Source organism: Hylobates moloch, unplaced genomic scaffold (assembly GCF_009828535.3).
Source record: "Hylobates moloch isolate HMO894 unplaced genomic scaffold, HMol_V3 SCAFFOLD_11, whole genome shotgun sequence".
NCBI lineage: Eukaryota > Metazoa > Chordata > Mammalia > Primates > Hylobatidae > Hylobates > Hylobates moloch.
Window position 1 is genome coordinate 11866303 of NW_026652286.1, and position 19920 is coordinate 11886222.

A 19920-nucleotide genomic window follows, 5' to 3' on the forward strand; every position below is an offset into this window, starting at 1 on the left:
TCATCCTACAGGGCAATTTTTTGAGAATTTCAATGGGAAGCCATGAGGCAGCCTCCTTACGGTCTTGGCTTCTGATTTTGTTCCCTAATCCTAAAAATCTTTCAAAGGCAAACATTTTTCTTCAGTTAATAATGTAAAAAACACATTGACATGGTTGAATTCCCAGAACCCTCAGTTCTTTAGGGATGGACTAAATGGTTGGTATCATCGCTTACCAAAGTGCCTTGAACTTGATGAAGCTTATGTTGAGGAGTAAAGTTTATATTTTTATCTTTTAATTCTGTCTTTCCACGAACTTTCTGAGGTCCCCTCCTATGATGCAATATAGCCATACTACCACATCAGCCTTTAAAAAGAATTCAGGAGTTAGAATGTGCTGACATGGAAGAATAGCCACAACAGAGTCAGAAGGGAAAGAGCAAATTGGAAAACAATATGTATAGCAGAATCCCATGTTTGTTCATCGCTAGAGATGTAGATGTACAGTGTACTGGTATTTACATTTATACCTGCACAGTCTTAGAACACACACTCTGCAGGAAAGGAACTGAGAGGTCCTTTTAGCATGTGGGTATATTTTCTATTGGTATCTTTTCTTCAGAACCAATTGCTTAAAATGTCACCATAGTAAATATGCCTGGAGAACTTATGAGAGCAGCCAAGATGATTTAGGGGAGAGGTTGCATAGCGCTGCTCATTATAAAAATACATACACACAGAGAAAGATTTGCTCCTTTAACATTAAGAAACAAAACCCAAAAGGAAACAGTCATCTTACTCATCAAATTACAAAATATTTTCATGAAGCATTCCTTAAAACACAAGAGAAGCAAGTTTGGGATAAGAGTACTTGATACAGTCAAAAACTAATAGTCCCAAATGTTGGCTCAAACTAAAAAGAAAAACTGAACAAGGAATCACTTAGAGAAACCTGTGGATGACTGCTTATTAATGAGTTATCATAGAAAATCACCCAAGGGCTATGTTTTCTTTTATTCCCTTTTAGAACACAAATGTATTCTATAAAAGCTCTTATGAGCCACCTTCCACAGCCACACTTCTCCCCTCCCTTCTGGCCAGCCCCACTCCCCACAAGAGGCCCGCACCTCAGTTGCCTGGGTGGGATGCCTCTGACTCTGATTAAGGGATGTAAACGTCATTCGTCGTCTGCGGGGAATGTGGCAGGTCTCTCCAAATCTCACTTGCCCTCCCTGTGAGCTCACATTTATAGCCTGCTCTGGACTCCTGTTTCCACGCTACTGGGTCTTCCAGGTGGCATCAGGCCACGATTTCTGCTGGAAGACAGAGGAGCTCATTCAAGGGCGCCTGGAACAAGAGTGCTGGAGTCTGGAGCCCAAGGCTTGTGGGATGTCGGGTCGCCAAAGTTTTGGAGTTGTCCTTGCAACCCAAGTGGGTGGAGGGTTATCCTACAACCCACCTCCTGGAAGATGAGGTAGAAACTAGATCTTTTTAATGTGGAGTAAAAGGAGCCAGACATTCTTGCCAGTTCAAAAACAGAAGACAGGAATCTGTGATGTTGGAAGTCAGAATAGCGGCGGGGGGCGGGGGGAGGATGGAGTAGGGGCACCACCGGGCCTCTGGGGTTGGCAATGCTATACTTCTTGAGCTAAGCCCTGGTTCCTCAGGTGTGTTTACTTCATGAAAATTCATAGAGCTCCCCAGTTAACATCTGCGCGCTCTTTGGTATGTGCGTTAAGTTTCCATAAAAAGTTTACTTAAATAAAAAATTAAAAACATGTTTTTGAACAACATAGCTGGCTCATAGACTTCCTCTCCTTTCTTCCTTCTACAGCCTGAGCCACCAGCAACCTCACTATCAAGTCCAAGAGTTCACAATGCAATGACAAGGGGTGGGGACGGGGACAGGCAATGGGGGCAGGGGGCGGGAGGCGGGTGGGGGGGGGTGGCGTGTCCATGATTTATTTTTAATTGATTCACTCATTTTCTCCGAATACTCAAAACAGCCCCATTCCTTTTCTGCAATGCCCAAAATGGCACGAGCCACACCCTGATAAACCCCAAGCATGCAAACTTCTTGGACCTGGCGCAAGGCTCTGCGGTGGCATCTACTGAAGCTCGGCTTAACAGCCAGACTCTGGGATGCATTCAGGAAAGTCTACATGGCTGCTGTCACTTCGGTTCCAAAATGAATCTGAACAGAGAGTAGGGGACTCGCCTCCTGGAAGCCAATTCCAGCTCCAGTTACAATCCAACTCACTTTCCAAACTCTTCTGGGATTATTCTTGGTTATCAGGAATCTTAGGGGGGTCTTCACTGAACTTTTCCATGTGGTTTGTCTGGGGGCTCCCCGCTTCTTTTGTTTAAACATTTTTTATTTGTCTTTGGCAAAAAAAAAATAAAAATAAATCATAAAGTTTATAGCAAACTACACAGAGAGAAAAGCAATCCAGAATAATTTATGTTTGATGAGTCTACAGATTAGGCAACTGAGTGCTGGTTTCTGCCTGCAGCCAAGGGAGATGTCTGAACCTAGCTTTCTTCCTCTTTTTGCCATAATAACTCTTTCAAAAAGGCACTGCCCTGTCACCACCGCTGCCCAGATAGATGTTCAGGAAGAAGTCTGAACCCCGGGAGAGGAAGGCTGATTTCACCTCGCCAGCAAAGTTTCTGCCACCTCCCCACAGCAGGCAGGAAAGGAGGGAGCAGGTGTGATGGGCCACCCAGCCAAGGGGAGTTGTGACTTTAAGAGCATTCCAGGCATTTCCATCACTGCACGTACCATGCACATCCCATACTGCACCCTTTCAGCTGCTTCCATTCCTTGGGCACAACAGAAGTTATCATTTCCCATAATGGTGTTATACAGCATTTTCATTAAAGGCTAGGCTGGTAATACCATTCCTTTGTATTTAGTACACAGCTCCATGCCGGTCATGCACCCCTCTCTCTGTCTATCTGTCTGTCTCTCTTTCTCAGATCAGCTTCGTGTATTCCCACAAAACAGCTTCTGTTCAAACTTCCACCCAGAGCAACTCAATCTCCAGACACCTCCCCAACCCCAGTAAAAATCCCAAACTTGTGTAAACACGCAAAGGTCTGCCCAAAGCTCGGCCTCCAAGAACAGGGAGGCGTGGAAGGAACACCTCAGCACACACTTGCCAGGCCCAAGAATCACAGGCCCACAGTTCAGCAACAGGACACACAACCAAAAACCACAGGAGGAAAGGTTTCAAAAGAAAGAACCAACTGAAGACTTTTTTACAAAGTATCTTTATTGAGGAAAAAAAGGGGGTGTGCCTGCAAAGTCTGCCTTACCTTAGCTCTCCACCAATGTCTTCCTGATCCTACCGGACAACAATTATCTATGGGGCAGCAGCAAAACTGGTGGATGGGAGGCAGAAAGACTTCAAGGCATCTGTAACAGCCACTATCAATCACCCCAGTTAGACAGAAGGAAAAAACTCAGGCACACTCCCCCGGGGGGTTGCAAACTCCTGAGAAGAAAAGGAAACAGACTTTGTAAAACACCATCCAAAGAAATAGACATCACTCCTAAAGAATATATGGCACATATATACCATGGAATACTATGCAGCCATAAAAAAGAATGAGTTCATGTCCTTTGCAGGGACATGGATCAAGCTGGAAGCCACCACTCTCGGCAAACTAACACAGGAACGGAAAACCAAACACTACATGTTCTCACTCATAAGTGGGAGTTGAACATGAGAACACATGGACACAGGGAAGGGAACATCACACACAGGGGCCTGTAGGGGGGTGAGGGGCGAGGGGAGGGAGAGCATCAGGACAAATACCTAATGTATGCAGGGCTTAAAACTTAGACGATGGGTAGACAGGTGCAGCAAACCACCATGGCACATGTATACCTATGTAACAAACCTGCACATTCTGCACATGTATCTTGGAACTTACAGTAAAAAAAAAAAAAAAAAGAAGAAACAGACATCATTCCTTCAAAGTCCCTTTACATCAGCAAGCTGCTGAGAGGCTAAGAAGCCCTGCTAATAAGCACACAATTTCAGAAAAAATGTATTATTACCAAACTGCCCTTATGAATCAGGCATTATCCTCAGTACTGCTCAAAGGACAAGAGATAAGAACACTCAGCGATATTTGGAAAACAAAATATTTCTCAGGTTGCCTGTACAAATAAGGAACAGCATTTCTATCTCTAAATATACCAAATATAATCACCTTTGGGCAAGCTGATTTATACAAAATGGACATTTTTTATATTTCAAAATTAACGGTAACTTTAGAAGTATAATGGAGACAGAATTGAAACTGTATAAATTTCCATCCTCTGCTCCCAAACATCTGACTTTTTTCTTTTCAACTTTTCCATCCAGCTTTTTTCCAGTTTCAAAATTCCCAGAAGTTCACATCTTGAAATACAATGGTCCTCCCTTTTCTGTGGTTTCGTTTTTTGCAGTTTCAGTTACCCTCAGTCAATGGACTTCTGAAAATATTAATGGAAAATTCCAAAAATAAACCATTCATAAGTTCTGAATTGTGGTCCAATTCTGAGCTGTGTGATGAAATCTCGTGTCATCCTGCTCTGTCCTGCCCAGGATATGAATCTTCCCTTTGTCCAGCATACACACACTGTCTACGCTATCTGCCTATTAGTCACTTAGGAACGGTGTCAGTTATCAGATCAACTGCCTCTGTCTTGCAATGTTTGTGTTTCAGTAAACAATTTTATTTAACAATGGCCCCAAAGCACAAGAGGAGTGATGCTGGTAATTCAGGTATGCCAAAGAGAAGCTGTAAAGTGCTTCCTTTAAGTGAAAACGTGAAAGTTCTCCACTTAGTAAGGAAAGAAAAAAAATCTTATGCTGAGGTTGCTAAGATGTACAGTAAGAACAAATTTTCTATCTGTGAAATTGTGAAGAAGGAAAAAGAATTTGTGCTAGTTTTGCTGTCACACCTCAAACTGCAAAAGTTACAGCCAGGGTGCGTGATAAGTGCTCAATTAGGATGGAAAAGGCATTAAATTTGTAGGTGGAGCACATGGACAGAAATAGGTTCCAATTGACAGCAATTTGGTACTATATTCGGTTTCAGGCATCCACTGGGGGTCTTGAAATGTACCCCCCGAAGATAAGGGGAGGCTACTATAGAATATATTAATCAGAATTCCTAACCCCTAGAGACTTTAAAATATAGAAGAACAACAATCTAAACTGATTAACTAAAATCAATGGTAAGAAACCACTTTTGAAGAAAATAGCAAACTTCTATGACCGTGCCTGCCTTCTTCCCCACAGTTATGCAGTTAGACTATGAAGTCAAACAGTCATGATGCTGGTGACAGGCCGCCACTCAGACTTCCCTCAGACATGATGCCTGCATTCGTGGAGCACCCACTATGTGTTAGAGCCTGCACTGGTGCTTTCTGTTTGTCATTTAATACACACTGCATCCCTACTGGGAAGCTACTCATGCCCATTTTCCAGATGAGGAAATTGAGGTTCAAGATGACAAGCCAGGTAATGAGAACTAGGATGCAAATCAAGCTCTAACTGGCTCCCTAAATCTCTTTCCAACTGACCTCTGACCAAAATAGCAGAATAGACCTGTTGATGAAGAATACATAAGTTACAATTGCTTATGGTTCTCTCTCCACCCTTTCAAAAGTTATAGTATCAGTATTACTGAGGTAGCAGAACGTTTGATACACAAATCCCAAGTTAATTATACATCTGAAATGTTGAAGGACCACCCAAATCTAGACTACAGCAATGATCACTGTGTTCTCACTGCTAAAATTCCTAGCCAGTGACCTCCTCAACGATGACATTTTTCACAGATTGGGGCCATGGAAAAGATACTTATATTTAACAGGTACCCGCTGCCTATCGCATGCTCTGTTTTGCAGTAAGCACTCATTCAACTAACTGATTCATTCATTTACCCAAAAAGGAAGCATTAGACACCTACTATACTCAAGGTTGCAGGGAATACAAGACTTGAGCACATCAAAAACCTACTATTGAGCAGGAGAGAAGAGTGTGCACCTAAAGAGCTATAAAATTACAATTATTTTATAATTATAAAAGTTGGAAGTCATAAATGCCACAGAAGAAAGTAAGAAATGGAATGTAAGAATTACTAAGAGGGGCTGGGCGCAGTGGCTCACGCCTGTAATCCCAGCACTTTAGGAGGCCGAGGCAGGCGGATCACCTGAGGTTAGGAGTTCGAGACCAGCCTGACCAACATGGAGAAACCCCGTCTCTACCAAAAATACAAAATCAGCCGGGCGTGGTGGTGCATGACTGTAATCCCAGTCACTCAGGAGGCTGAGGCAGGAGAACCGCTTGAATCTCGGAAGCAGAGGTTGCGGTGAGCCGAGATCGCGCCATCACACTCTAGCCTAGGCAACAAGAGCAAAACTCCGTCTCAAAAAAACAAGAGAATTACTAAGGAGGGGGAAATTTATTCCAGGGGAAGTATCATGGAATGCTGCATGGAATAATTTCCAATCAGGCCGGTTTGTAGGTTGGGTACGATGCAGACCTCCATTCTGAATGAAACGCTGGGCTAAATGAGGCATGAAAGCAAACTGTCATGGAGAGGAGGATATAAGGGTGGGAAAAGCTTTAAGTGCCAGACTATAGACTTGGACTTGACTTTATACACAAGGAGAAGCCAACATCATCCGTTTTTGAGCAAGGGAGTGACATGAGATGAGTAATGCTTCAGGTAGGTTAACCTGGCAGCCCTATGTAGAAAGAGACTGGGAAAGAAAAGTAATAAGAAAATCCAGTTTGGACGCTATTGGAAATTTTTAGGCATCCATTTGGGAATCAAAGAGTTGGGTCTATCTTCACTAATTCCAAAATATATTCTTCTTCTAATAAGACATATTATGAAGGGCTGGGCAAACTTAAAGTAAATAAAACTATTTAGTCTGACTATTTGCTGAAGGCAGAGACAACTCAAGTCATCAATCTCTGGCTTTGGAAAACAGCAGATGGTATTTTTGGCAGCAGATCCAACTGTCCTAGTTATATGTTTTGCTAAGGCTAATGCTGTATTTTGTTTGCATTTCTTCTGCCTGCACCATTGGAGCAAGGGGCAAGCAATCCTAAAATGTAACAAGCAATACAGAGAGCTACGCTGGGCTTCAAATTTTAACACTCAGATACTCCAGACGCAAATACAATAAAGTAGGTTATATTCTTCAATCCCTTATCCTGATAGTATTTTTCCAGGCCTGAGCTCTTTGTCAATAATTCTGACCAGTTTCCTTCAAATCTTCAAAATCCCAAAGACCACAAGCGAGATAAAAGCAAGGAGTAGAATCCGATTATGAGTGGCTATGTATACAAAGCTGGAGAATTCCTGATACTGGTTACAGATTTCTGGAAAACTTCTTTGTAAGAAAAATAAAACAATCTTTTTAAAAACTGTGTTATTTGTAGACCTGCCTTTTTGATGTGCTCCTTTCCATAATATGAATAATGGGAAAAAAAATGTTGCAGGAAATGAAGTGACTCATAGCATTTTCTGCATGGATAAAATTTCTGCAACTTTCAGTAAGCAAATCAGCAACAGAACGAATGGCATTTGCATTTCAGCAACACCCAATCCACTTATAAGGATGCATGACAGTGATTATGGTGGAGGTGGGAAATTCATTCTTTCCTAAAGAGTCTAATTTTATCTTTCCAATTCCACTTTTCATCTTTCAGCATAAACCTCTGGCTGGGGGGAACTCCATTTCTATTCTGATAGAAACTAATTTTTCAGGTATGTAAGTGAAAAATAATACAGGACTGTCTTCTACACTTGATCTTAGCCAAAAGGCCGAGAAGCGATACAGGACTGTCTTCTCCAATGCTATTCTCAGCCTTTTGTAAATCCAGGTGACCAGGATAGCCAACCAGATCCTGCAAAGGGAGTTCATCAAAGCCCTGCCTATGATGACTGCTCCCAGACCAGGGGGTCTAAACTATGGTTCAGAAGCATTTGATTTAATACAATTAAAAGGTCTGTCTCAGAGCAAAAAAGGGAGTTTCCTGGGAAGCACTGCCAAGATAAGGAAATTAACTCTTCAGGAAAGTTCTAGGAAGGGAAAGGTAGAAGTAGCCACAGATATGAGTTGAGGAAAGGATGGACATTTCAGCAGTATGAAATCCATTTCACTGGATACCAGGAAGCCAGGATAAAAGTGAAGGTGTGTACTTACTTGGGCCTTGATCTCAGAGTGTTGGAGAAGAGAGAAAAAAACACAAAGGAGGGAGATATCTGGCAGTGTCCCCATGTGGAGACAAAGGAAGGTAAGAGAATGGTCAATTAAAGGGAATAAAAAGACGATATATATTATTTTCATAACCAAAACTGCAGGAGACTGCTATAATCTCCACAGTTGCAATGCTGCTGTAAAAACATGTTTTTAAAAATAAGGCCTCAGTGGAAATCGAAATCCAAGCTGGAAAGCCTACAAGGAAAACAACTCAGTACTTCTTCCCTGAACAGCACAGTTTGCTGTGAATACACAGTGAATAAGAGCAGATTCATTTCTTAAGACAAAACAAAGGCCTCAGTTCTCTTGAATATGCTTATTAATATTTAGCCAGTTAAACATGGGCCTTTCCCAGTTGCGGTTTGCCAGCCCATAAATATTTACTAGGAATTGACACAGGCACATACAGAGACAGATAAAAAATATATATATTCATTCTTACCCCATAGGACTGGAACACCCATAGAATTGCCTGTGTGTCGACAAACCCAATCTTGCAATAGGAGCATTTAAAGCTACGTTTCTTGACCCCAACAAACTACTGGCAGAAAGGATCCCTCTCTCCAGATTCTAAATTTCTCCTTATATTTTCTCAAGCCTTGAAGAGGTCACAACACCAAATAGGAGTGCTACCGTCTTCCATGAACCCTGGAGTTGGGATGGAGGAGGCTTTCCTTGAGGTACAACTGCACTCTCATCAAAGCACAATCTGTATCTAATCCACATTTTCAGGCCTCAGGTGCATATTCAAATGGCTTCTTGAAAAAATATAGGATTTTACCCAATTTGTTTACCCATTCTGCCTGGTTTGTGTCCCCAAGTGTTCTTTACAAATGACAAATAATATGCCCTCCTCACATAAAAATGGCCCTAATGATAACTACCATTTATTGGGTATTCTCCATGTGCCAGAGCCTTTACAAGCATCTAACATTTATAACAACTTTAATCAAAAGACTCATTTGCTCCCTTCCACAAAGGAGAAGAGGCCACTCATGTAGGCTGAACAGTCCACCAGAGGTCACGTGGAGCAAATTGAGGGTCTGGGATTTCTACAAGGGTTGGGTCTGCCTAAACTTTATTTCATCTTCACTCAATTCTTTTATCTGGCTACAAAAACATAGCCATGGAAAAACCCAACCATCTCACACCTGCTTCCCAGCACCTGAACTACAAGCCTACATTGCAGCCTATTGGATTCTCCTGCCAGTTTCCCCCCAGAAAGAAAATTTACGAGGATTGTACTAAAATCACTGGTCTGCAGAGGCTGCAAAGTGACTTCTAGTTTTAAAAACTAACAAGAGTCTCCCCCAGAGCTGATTATTAGGGCTCATACAGCTCATAAAATGGACCATAAAACCACTTCTGTTCTAATAGTTTTGTGTTTTCCTTTTCCAGAGTGCTGGCTGAGGAGGACTACTGAAGAAATGCCTTCCCAAGCCACCAGTCCTTCCACACTCAGGCAAGCCTCAGGACTGCCTTCGCCTCTTCCCTCCCTCGCCTTCAGCAGATTCTCTCCAGTATGCACAAAGGAAACATGATTAACCAGCCTCCCTACCAGAGGGTGATCTCAGATGGGTCCCAGGAGCAGGTTCTAATTTACTTAAGTAATGAGTCTCTCCAGTTACTCAATCCTACAATACTGGCCAGTAGATATAATTGCAAAGCAGGTAGGCTAGACTCACCAATCTGCCAATTCAGTGCCAACAAACGTTGTAAATTACAGAGTATAAATTTAGCAGGGTAGGTCTTGACACACATTCCTGCAAATTACACCTTCTCTCACTAGTAGAAAGTGCATTAATTACTTCGGGTGCATGTACGACTTCCACTTACTCGGAGCTTTCTGGAAAGCTATGAGCAACACAGAGTAATCCATGAAGATTAAAGTATAAATAAATAATGACTGCTGGAGGAGGTGGGATTTTTCCAAAGCTCTTGGAATCAGAATTGTTAACTGAGAGAGTCACTGAGGCCCACTGTGTGCGGTTGGGGACAGAGTGACCCAGGTCAAGGCACAAATATGGGACCAGTAGGGCTGAACCTTGAGCCGGGTGGTGGCAATGAAGGAGCCATTTCCTCCCTCTTGGGCTAAAAGTGCTACTTCCCCTGCAAGAAGTGGAATAGTTGACATTTGGAGCAAGGCAGATGCAGCCAGAAGTAAGGTCTGAATCCATAGGCTTGAGCCCATAAGGCAATTTCACCCTGTGTGATAACAGTAGAGCACTATTTATGCACCAGGCATTGAGCTAAATATCTACATCCTGCATTGTCATGGGATTGCTCACCACCACCATGTGATGGAGGAAGGAACCAGTGCTAAGTTTACAGAGGAGAAAACTAAGGCTCAGAGAGTTCAAAAACTTGCCCAAGGAAACATAATCAGACAGTCATGGAACCCAGGTCTGTTTGACTCCAAAGCCCACACTCTTTTTTTTTTTTTTTTTTTTGAGACGGAGTCTTGCTCTGTCGCCCAGGCTGGAGTGCAGTGGCGCAGTCTCGGCTCACTGCAAGCTCCGCCTCCCGGGTTCACGCCATTCTCCTGCCTCAGCCTCTCCGAGTAGCTGGGACTACAGGCGCCCGCCACTACGCCCGGCTAATTTTTTTGTATTTTTAGTAGAGACGGGGTTTCACCGTGGTCTCGATCTCCTGACCTCGTGATCCGCCCGCCTCGGCCTCCCAAAGTGCTGGGATTACAAGCGTGAGCCACCGCGCCCGGCCCCAAAGCCCACACTCTTAAACACTAGGAACTGCAGCCGCTGTGGAGAGGCGGCCAGCCCAAGGTGCCCAGTGTGGGATTTGGGGAGGGTGAACCACCATCGCACACCCATTCAGGAACTCCTACCTCCTATGTCCCTGGCACACAGCTCAGCGCTTTCACTAAGCCTGTTCCATTTAATTCTCAGAACAACTCTGGGAGGCATCTCATCCCCTTGACTGCACCCATAAGGAAACCAAGGCTGGGAAAAGTCAAGAGCATCCAGCTAATGAGTAGAAAAGCCAACATTTTAATTCATCCATATGCTTCCTAAAGTCATGGTTTTTCCCCTAATCTGTGAGTTAATTGTAACTCTGGTAACTATGGCGCCCACATGATTTAGGGAGAAAAGAAGGATTAAACAGAATCAAACTGCTGGGGCTAGAGGAAAATACTCAGTGGTGCTACCCACAAGGTCTCTGAGCCCATATTTCCTGTGGGATGAGGAATGAGTAGGCCATTTTCAGGTCACATCTATAGTGGGCAAGGGCGGCAGTTTTTTGTTTAAGTTGCTCAACATCTTAGATATGGTTTGGGTTTGTGTCCCTGTCCAAATCTCATGTCGAATTGGAGGAAGGGCCTAGTAGGAGGTGACTGAATCATGGGGGTGGATTTCCCCCTTGCTGCTCTCATGATAGCAAGTTCTCAAGAGATCTGATGCTTTAAACATGTGTGGCACTTCCCCCTTTGCGCTCTCTCTCTCTCTCTCCTGCCACCATGTGAAGAAGGTCCCTGCTTTCCCTTTACCTTCTGCCATGATTTTAAGTTGCCTGAGGCCTCCTAGTCATGCTTCCTGTTAAGCTTGCAGAGCTGAGAGTAAATTAGCCCTTTTTTCTTCATAAATTACCCAGTCTAAGGCAGTTCTTTACAGGAGTGTGAAAATGAACTAATACAGAAAATGGGTACCAGGAGTGGGGCACTGCTATAAAGATACCAGAAAATGTGAAAGTGACTTTCGAACTGGGTAATGGGCAGAGGTTGGAACAGTTTGGAGGGCTCAGAAGAAGGCAGGAAGATGTGGGAAAGTCTGGAACTCCCTAGAGACTTGTTGAATGTTCTTGACCAAAACGCTGATTGTGACATGGACGATGAAGTCCGGGCTGAGGTGGTCTCAGATGGAGATGAGGAACTTATTGGGAACTGGAGTAAAGGTCACTCTTGCTATGCTTTAGCAAAGAGACTGGTGGCATTCTGCCCCTACCCTAGAGATCTGTGGAACTTTGAACTTGAGAGAGATGATTTAGGATATCTCACATAAGAAATTTCTAAGCAGCAGAGCATTCATGACCTGGCTGTTTCTAAAAGTGTATGCTCATATGCATGAACAAAGAGATTATCTGAAATTGGAACTTATATTTAAAAGGGAAGCAGAGCATAAAAGTTTGGAAAATGTGTAGTCCGGCCATGTGGTAGAAAAGAAAACCCTATTTTCTGGAAAGAAATTCAACCCTGCTGCAGAAGTTTGCATAAGTAAAGTGGAGCTGAATGTTAATAGCCAAGATAACAGAAGAAATGTCTCCAGGGCATTTCAGAGAACTTCACAGCAGCCCCTCCCATCACAGGCCAGGAGGGAAAAATGGTTTTGTGAGTGGGGCCCAGGACCCAGTTGCTCTCTGCAGCCTTGGGACATGGTGCCCTGTGTCCTAGCCACTCCAGCTCCAGCTAAAAGGGGCCAAGGTACAGCTCAAGCTGTGGCGTCAGAGGGTGCAAGCCTCAAGCCTTGCCAACTTTCACATGGTGTCGGACCTGTGGGTGCGCAGAAGGCAAGAGTTGAGGTTTGGGAACCTCTCTCTAGATTTCAGAGGATGTATGGAAACTCCTGGATGTCTAGGCAGAAGTCTGCTGCAGGGGCAGAGCCCTCATGCAGAACCTCTACTAGGGCAATGTAGAGGGGAAATGTGGGGTTGGAGCCCCTACACGCAGTACCCACTGGGGCACTGCCTAGTGGAGCTGTGAGAAGGGGGTCACCATTATTCAGACCCCAGAATCGTAGATCCACTGATTGCTTGCACTATGCACCTGGAAAAGCCACAGGCACTCAATGCCAGCCTTTGAAAGCTGCCATGGGGGCTGTACCCTGCAGACTCACAGAAGCAGAGATGCCCAAGGCCTTGAGAGCCCACCTTTTGCATGGGGGTACCCTGGATGTGAGACATGGAGTCAAAGGGGATCATTTGGAGCTTTAAGATTTAATGACGGCCCTGCTGGGTTTCAGACTTGTGTGGGGACTACAGCCCCATTTTTTCAGCCAATTTCCCCCATTTGGAACAAAAGCATTCACCCAATGCCTGTATCCCCATTGTATCTTAGAAGTAACTAACTTGATTTTGATTTTACAGGCTCATAGGCAGAAAGGATTTACTTTGTCTCAGATAAGACTTTGAACTTCTGAGTTAATGCTGAAATAAGACTAGGGGACTATTGAGAAGAGATAATTGTATTTTGCAATGTGAAAAGGACATGATATTTGGGAGGGGTCAGGGGTGCAATAATTTGGTTTGGATGTGTGCCTCCACCCAAGTCTCATGTCGTATTGGAGGAGAGGCCCGGTGGTAAGTGACTGGATCATGGGGCAGATTTCCCCTTTGCTGTTCTTGTGATAGTGAGTGAGTTCCCATGAGATCTGATGGTTTAAAAGTGTGTGGCACTTCCCCCTTCACTCTCTCTCTCTCTCCCTCCTGCCACCATGTGAATAAGGTGCTTGCTTCCCCTTCACCTTCCACCATGATTGTAAGTTCCTGAGGCCTCCCAGCCATGCTTTCTATTAAGCCTATGGAACTGTGAGTCAACTAAACCTCTTTTCTTCATAAATTACCCAGTCTCAGGTGGTTCTTTATAGCAAATGTGAAAACGGATTAATATAACATCCATTCTCCTTCTCCTTTATTTGAATTATCACTCTCTCAGTGGCTATAATGTAATAGGACCATAGGCAGAGGTTCTACCCTTTCTAGCCAAAGGGAGATCATGTAATCTAAGCTGAACTAACATGATGCTCCCTCCCTGGAAAGTGACTCTTTAGAACAGGAACAAAAGCATTCCATCCCTTCCAAGAGACAGGATGTGACAGGACTCATTTTTGCTGTAAGACCCTATCAACATTCTCTCACTTTCCCTCCAAGTCCACTCAGCTTGGAAGCTCACAGGCCTCCTGACTGAAAGGACTTAGGCTTCAACAGGAAAGGCTGAGAAAATACAGTTAATATGGAAGAAAAGCAACACACCCCATTCACAGTGGCAAAATCTGTGTGTAGTCTCTACTGAAACAGAAAAGGGTATTAGAACAGAACCTGGCAGCTTCCAGATGTGACACACACTCACTCTAATAGGAGATATTTCCTGGACCAGCCAGACCAAGTAAGATCAGGCCTGGCCATTAGAAGAGTGACCTGTCACAGCCAGATCACCCTCTCGTCACCTCTGATATTGATAGGGCATTTTGTCTTTATCAGCAGCATTTGGTGGCTTAATTAAACTTGGAATTCTTGAGCACTCAAAGTTATGACCTCAATCCTGACTTCAGGAAATTGCGCATTCTTTGTCTTAATTGGAAATGTGTACGGTTTTCCCTAACAAAATGTGATGGTAACCTAATAACCATGCAAGGGTACTCTATATGCCAGAAAACTAAGGGATAAAATGGGCACTGTTGTACAGGAAATAGCTGTTCTTACATATTCCATTTGTAGGATGCCTGTGAGCTTCTATGGAATAAATGCCACCTTATTATTTAGGCAGTCCATCTCTAATTCTTTTCTACTGGAAAGTGGGAAGCAATGTGGTAGGTGTGCCAAAGGGGCCCTTCCCCACCGAAGCAAACCAGGCTAAAATCATTTTTGCAAGCTATTTATCAGGAATAACATTTCTGACTTCCCTTGACCTTGTCCAGTTCGATGACACTCACTGTCCTAAAGCCAAGTGAGGTTCCAGTGGACCCTCCCCAGTCCAGGAGGGGCCTGATGAAGACCTAGTGTGACCCCGGGTGGCTGGTAAGATAAGCCAAAGTTAGAAAAAGCACCAGGAGATAATGTTAACTGAGGGTATCAATGGGGCCTCTGGGATGATCGCACGTGCTCCTCTCCAGGCAGGACAGTCACAGGAACAGAATCATGCAACACCAGCTCTGACTCTAGTCGCTGAAGGGATGATGAGGACGACACAGGAAGGAGTGACAACACATGCACAAAGCAGTGAGCTCCAGGCTCCTGACGTACGGGGCCACTGCCAGGCAGCTGTCTCTGCTGCAAGCCATTCAACTCTGGGGGAACAAAGGGATGTGGAATTTCTGGGGATTTTTCTGATCTACAGGAATGACCGTTAAGTGTATGCTAGTAATAGCTACAAACCTGTCATTCATAGTGATGTTTATAACAACAAAAACCTGGAAACAACACAAAGCCCAAAAGCAGGGAGTAGTTAAATAACTTATGGAACATCTACTGGACAAAATTCAATACAGCAATTAAAACTGGTTTAGAAGAAATGGGAAAGCAACCCCTCTAGAAAAGGAGCCCCAGCAAAAGGGGCCCTTTGTGTTTTGTAAATGTTAATTAATATTAGAACAGAGCTGCTAACTGGGTCTCAAGTAACCTAAAAGCCTATTGTTTTCAACAACATAGACTACAAAAAATAAAGCTAATAATTTTAAAACTATACTAACCAAAAGAGTTGGGGTAAAAAAGTCTGAGTGAAAATCAAGTTAGAAATGCTTTTAATGAATAGAAAAATGTCTGCTGTGTATAAAATTTAAAAAGAACATTACAAATTATATGCACACACACACACACATACACGTATACAATATAACTGAAAGGATACTATGCCAACATTTTCTGAATGATAGGATTACTGGTGATTTTTATTTTCTTCTTTCCAACTGTATTTTCTAAAACAAAGAACAATAAAAACAGCAACAAAAGCCCTTTTTTATTTTTTACAATTGTAGGGGAGGTTAAAGACCACCACAGAAACAAACTGCCAAACAGTAAGTCAAAGTAGGTTGAGCTTTGATTCTGAAGCAACCATTTCACCCAAATTATTAGATTAAAAGATTTTTTTTAATAAAGAAACTACTCAGGTAAACATACATGGAGCTCAATAAAGAATTCCTCTACAGAATCTTTCTGTAATAAGTGTCATCCTAGTTTGTACTTTGGAAATATAATAGATATTTTACATATCAAGAATACAGACTTGGGGGAGGGGGGAGGGATAGCATTAGGAGATATACCTAATGTTAAATGACGAGTTAATGGGTGCGGCACACCAACATGGCACATGTATACATATGTAACAAACCTGCACGTTGTGCACATGTACCCTAAAATTTAAAGTATAATAAAAACAAAACAAACAAAAAATAGAATACAGACTTATAACTGACAAGCCAGACTCTAGAAAATGACCACCTTCTCCTTGGAGTCATTTTTTTCTCCAAGCTCTCTTTCTGGCTGTCATCTATTTTTCCAGGCACTTTCCTGAGAAAGAAAGTACCACTGAACAGGGAGAACACACAGCCCTCAAGGTATGGGTAAACCAGTTCTACCACTTCAACAGCCAACACTCCTTGAGTGTGAAGGACTCAGTGCTAGGGACTCCTGCAGAATCTAACCACACATCTCCCATCCTTCTCACGTGTCTCTGCTTCCCTGGGGACCCTCTGAAGCATCCCCTACCCGCCCACCTCTGGCTCTCAACCCATTCTGCTGGAACCACTACAGCAGCCTCCTATCTAGCCTCCTGGCCCCCAAGCTCCTTCCCTTTCCAGCCCTTTTCACACCGAGGATGGGTCATGTCACCATCTCCATGTCATGCACCCCAGCTTGAAGACTTATGGCCTGCATGACCAAGGTTCCACCTACCTTCCTACTTTCATCATCCAGGATATTTCCTCCCAACAAACTAAGTTCCAGACACCCCAAACAACCTCCCATTCTCTAGACATACCGTTTAACAGCATGAAATATTTCACACGTATAAAGAAATATAGTTAACATCATAAATGCTCATGGAACCAGACCCCAAATTCATGAAGTTTAGTATTCTATCATCGTTTTCTATCTTTTTTAAGTAATAAAATATTACTGAGATGGATGGTTGAAAAGACCCTCTCACCCATCTTCCGTTCTCTTTGTTCCTTTCCTATTTTAACCACAATCCCAGTGTGTATCTGCTTTACAACTCATTTTCTACTTTTACCACATACATTTCAACTGTGTGTGTGTGTGTGTGTACAGACATAAAACACTATATATAGTGTGTATATACATTATATATAATGTTATATATTATATATACATATATTACACTATATAGTATATAGCATGCATACATATATTACACATATATACAAAAATATACATTACATAGTATGTACACACACACATACACAGAGTTTTGTGTGCTTTTAAAATAAACTCAAGAGGCACTCTACCATATAGATCCTTCCTTTCACCTACTCTAAGTCTCCTTAGAGATTTATCTGCATTGATGTGTGAGCATCTAGCCTATTCATTTTCGTTGCTGGATAGCATTCCACTTCATAGTAGTACCGTAATTTATTTACCCAGTCCCCTGAGATGAGCAATGAGGCCATTTCCAATGTTTACCACTGCAGACAGACCTGCAATGAGCATTCTGGTACATGTCTCCACGGGCACAGGCAGAGACCTTCTCTGAGCAATAATGCTGCATCCACAGTATGCAAGGATCACCCTGCCTGGATATTACTGGGCCTGGGGCCCTCATGAGTGGGTCACCGTCATCCCTTGGGGAGGACTCTGCCACTGCTGACTGCACCAGAGGGGGTCTTTGATCCAACGGGAGATTTCCAGGAGGCCAGTGACACTCGTGGGGTCCAGAAAAGACAAAGAGGTGACACACCCCTCCCTTTGGGTCTTCAGAATTAGTGCACTTTGGGTTAGCCAAAGGAGCGGAATGGAAGAGCATGAGGGAGACTTGGGATTGGGCAGGTCATGGACATGAAGCCTGGAGAAAGTAGTGGGTAGGATGAGAACGCAGCCGCCTCCAGTGAGAAGCCAAGAACACCAAGAAGGAGTGAATCTGCAGGCAGCAGGAGAGATGAGGAGGGGCAGGCCCGGTTCTGGAGAGGCTTGTGGCTGCAGCCAGGCCCCTGGAGCAGTCCTGCTTTAAACACTGTTTCTCCAGGTAATCTGGCTGACTCTTAACAGAAAGGACATCCTTCAAGGATCAGTAACGCCACCACCACCATGAGGCTACTCCAGTCCAACCAACTGAAGGAACCTCTGCATCCTCAGGGTTGCAGCACTTTCCTGCACTTCTTTTATAACGTACATTCAGTTCTAGGCTGCACCCAGTTAACTGATTGCAAGTCTGTTCTCTACACAGATCATAAAGGCCCCATGAGCACACACATTCTGAAACTAACCTGTCTCCTGTGCAATACCAAGCACAGGGCTTTTTGCATACAGTAGGTGCCCAATCGATGTTTCGTGATTGAATAAAAGCTGTGAACTCCTTAAAAGCAGAGCCCACGTCCTCACATCCAGGGCTTTACACAGTGTCAGGTATAGAGTTGGTCCTCATTAAACGTGTCCTGAACGAATGACTGAAATGTGGGCTTACATGAACAAATGCATCTGCCTGAACGACTCTCCCAGGACTCATACCAATGATCAAATTTCAAAGCGGAGGTGACCAGGCCAAAGGATAATTTATGGCCCTAAAGACACTAAGTGTCAGCTAAATTGCTCTATTTAATAGGGCCTGACTTAGATGGGCCATTTCGAACAAAAGCAATAACCGCTCTAGTAATGAGCCTACTTTAAAGTGCTATTACTATTACTACACCGAATCCAGAGGATTCCTGGAGCCATCAGACCAAGACCCCAATTAGAGATCTGCAACCTTCATAAACCACAGACCCCTGGGCTCACATCTTTGACCTCCCTGGAACCACAGAGGATATTTTCCAAGTGAATCCAGGATACCCCTCTCCAGAGGTTCATTCTAGGGCTGTTTTTTGTTTTGTTGTTTGATTGTTTGTTTGTTTAAATCAGCCTGCCCAACAGGCTCCGAGCATTTCACATAGTTGAGCGCACAAGCCTCACAAAGGGCGAATATACTTGGCTAAAAGGAGCCTGGCAGGGAAGGCCTCAGAGAATCAATCTAGAATTAAATGTGTGAATTCTACTTCATGGGTGCATCCAATGCTTATTAGCCACTAGGAGCATTTGCAAGCATCAGAGAAGAGGGAGGAGGAAAAAGGCCTTTCTCTGCCACAACAGATGATAATCTCTGACAGACAACAAGAACAAAAAACAAACACGTATTGAAAGCATATGACAAGGAAATTTGCACTACCAAAAATCAGCTCAGAGTTCTTCTTTAAAAAGGAGGTGGAAAACACCTCCTCAGCCTCGGTAATCCCAGGGTTAGAGAAAAAGGAAATGAAAGACAACACGTGGGGGAGTCCCATGTTAACAGGTGGTGCAACCACCCTCCTCCAGTGAACACCCTGACCCTGTTCCTAGCTGCCACCTGGCTGAGTCAACTCCCTTCTAGAGAAGACCGTCTAACCTGAAAAGGCAGCAGAGGCCCAGTGCCCTCACCACAGCCTCTTCTAGAAACCTGACACCTTCAGCCAATTATCAGATGATAGCGAAAAGACAGGAGGCCAAAGTCCAACAGACCTGAACTCCAGTCCCAGCCCTACCACTTTGCAGCTGTGACCCTTGAATTCATAACCTAGTTAAGCCTCACTTTCCTGATCTGTAAAATAGGAATAAGAATAGTTTCCACTTTTGGCTTTCGGCTTGGAGGAGGCCAAGGTGCAACTTTATTGGGTCGTCCTGAATCCAGGTTCATCTGAAATCAGCCGCCTCCAGCACACCACTGAAGTTCAACCCCAACAAGATCAAAGTCG

The 19920-nt window shown here is 43.7% G+C and overlaps 1 protein-coding gene across 4 annotated transcripts in view; it reads right to left on the reverse strand.

The window, feature by feature from the left end:
- LDLRAD3 (low density lipoprotein receptor class A domain containing 3) overlaps positions 1-19920 on the reverse strand; it is a 299191-nt gene that overhangs the window by 218803 nt on the left and 60468 nt on the right. Inside the window, exon 2 of one of the 4 annotated variants that reach the window (XM_032166259.2) lies at positions 3298-3476. The exons of the other annotated variants lie outside the window; for them this stretch is intronic. The gene's annotated coding sequence lies outside the window, so the exon portion shown is untranslated. The remainder of the gene's footprint in view (positions 1-3297; positions 3477-19920) is intronic. 4 annotated transcript variants of the gene reach the window in all.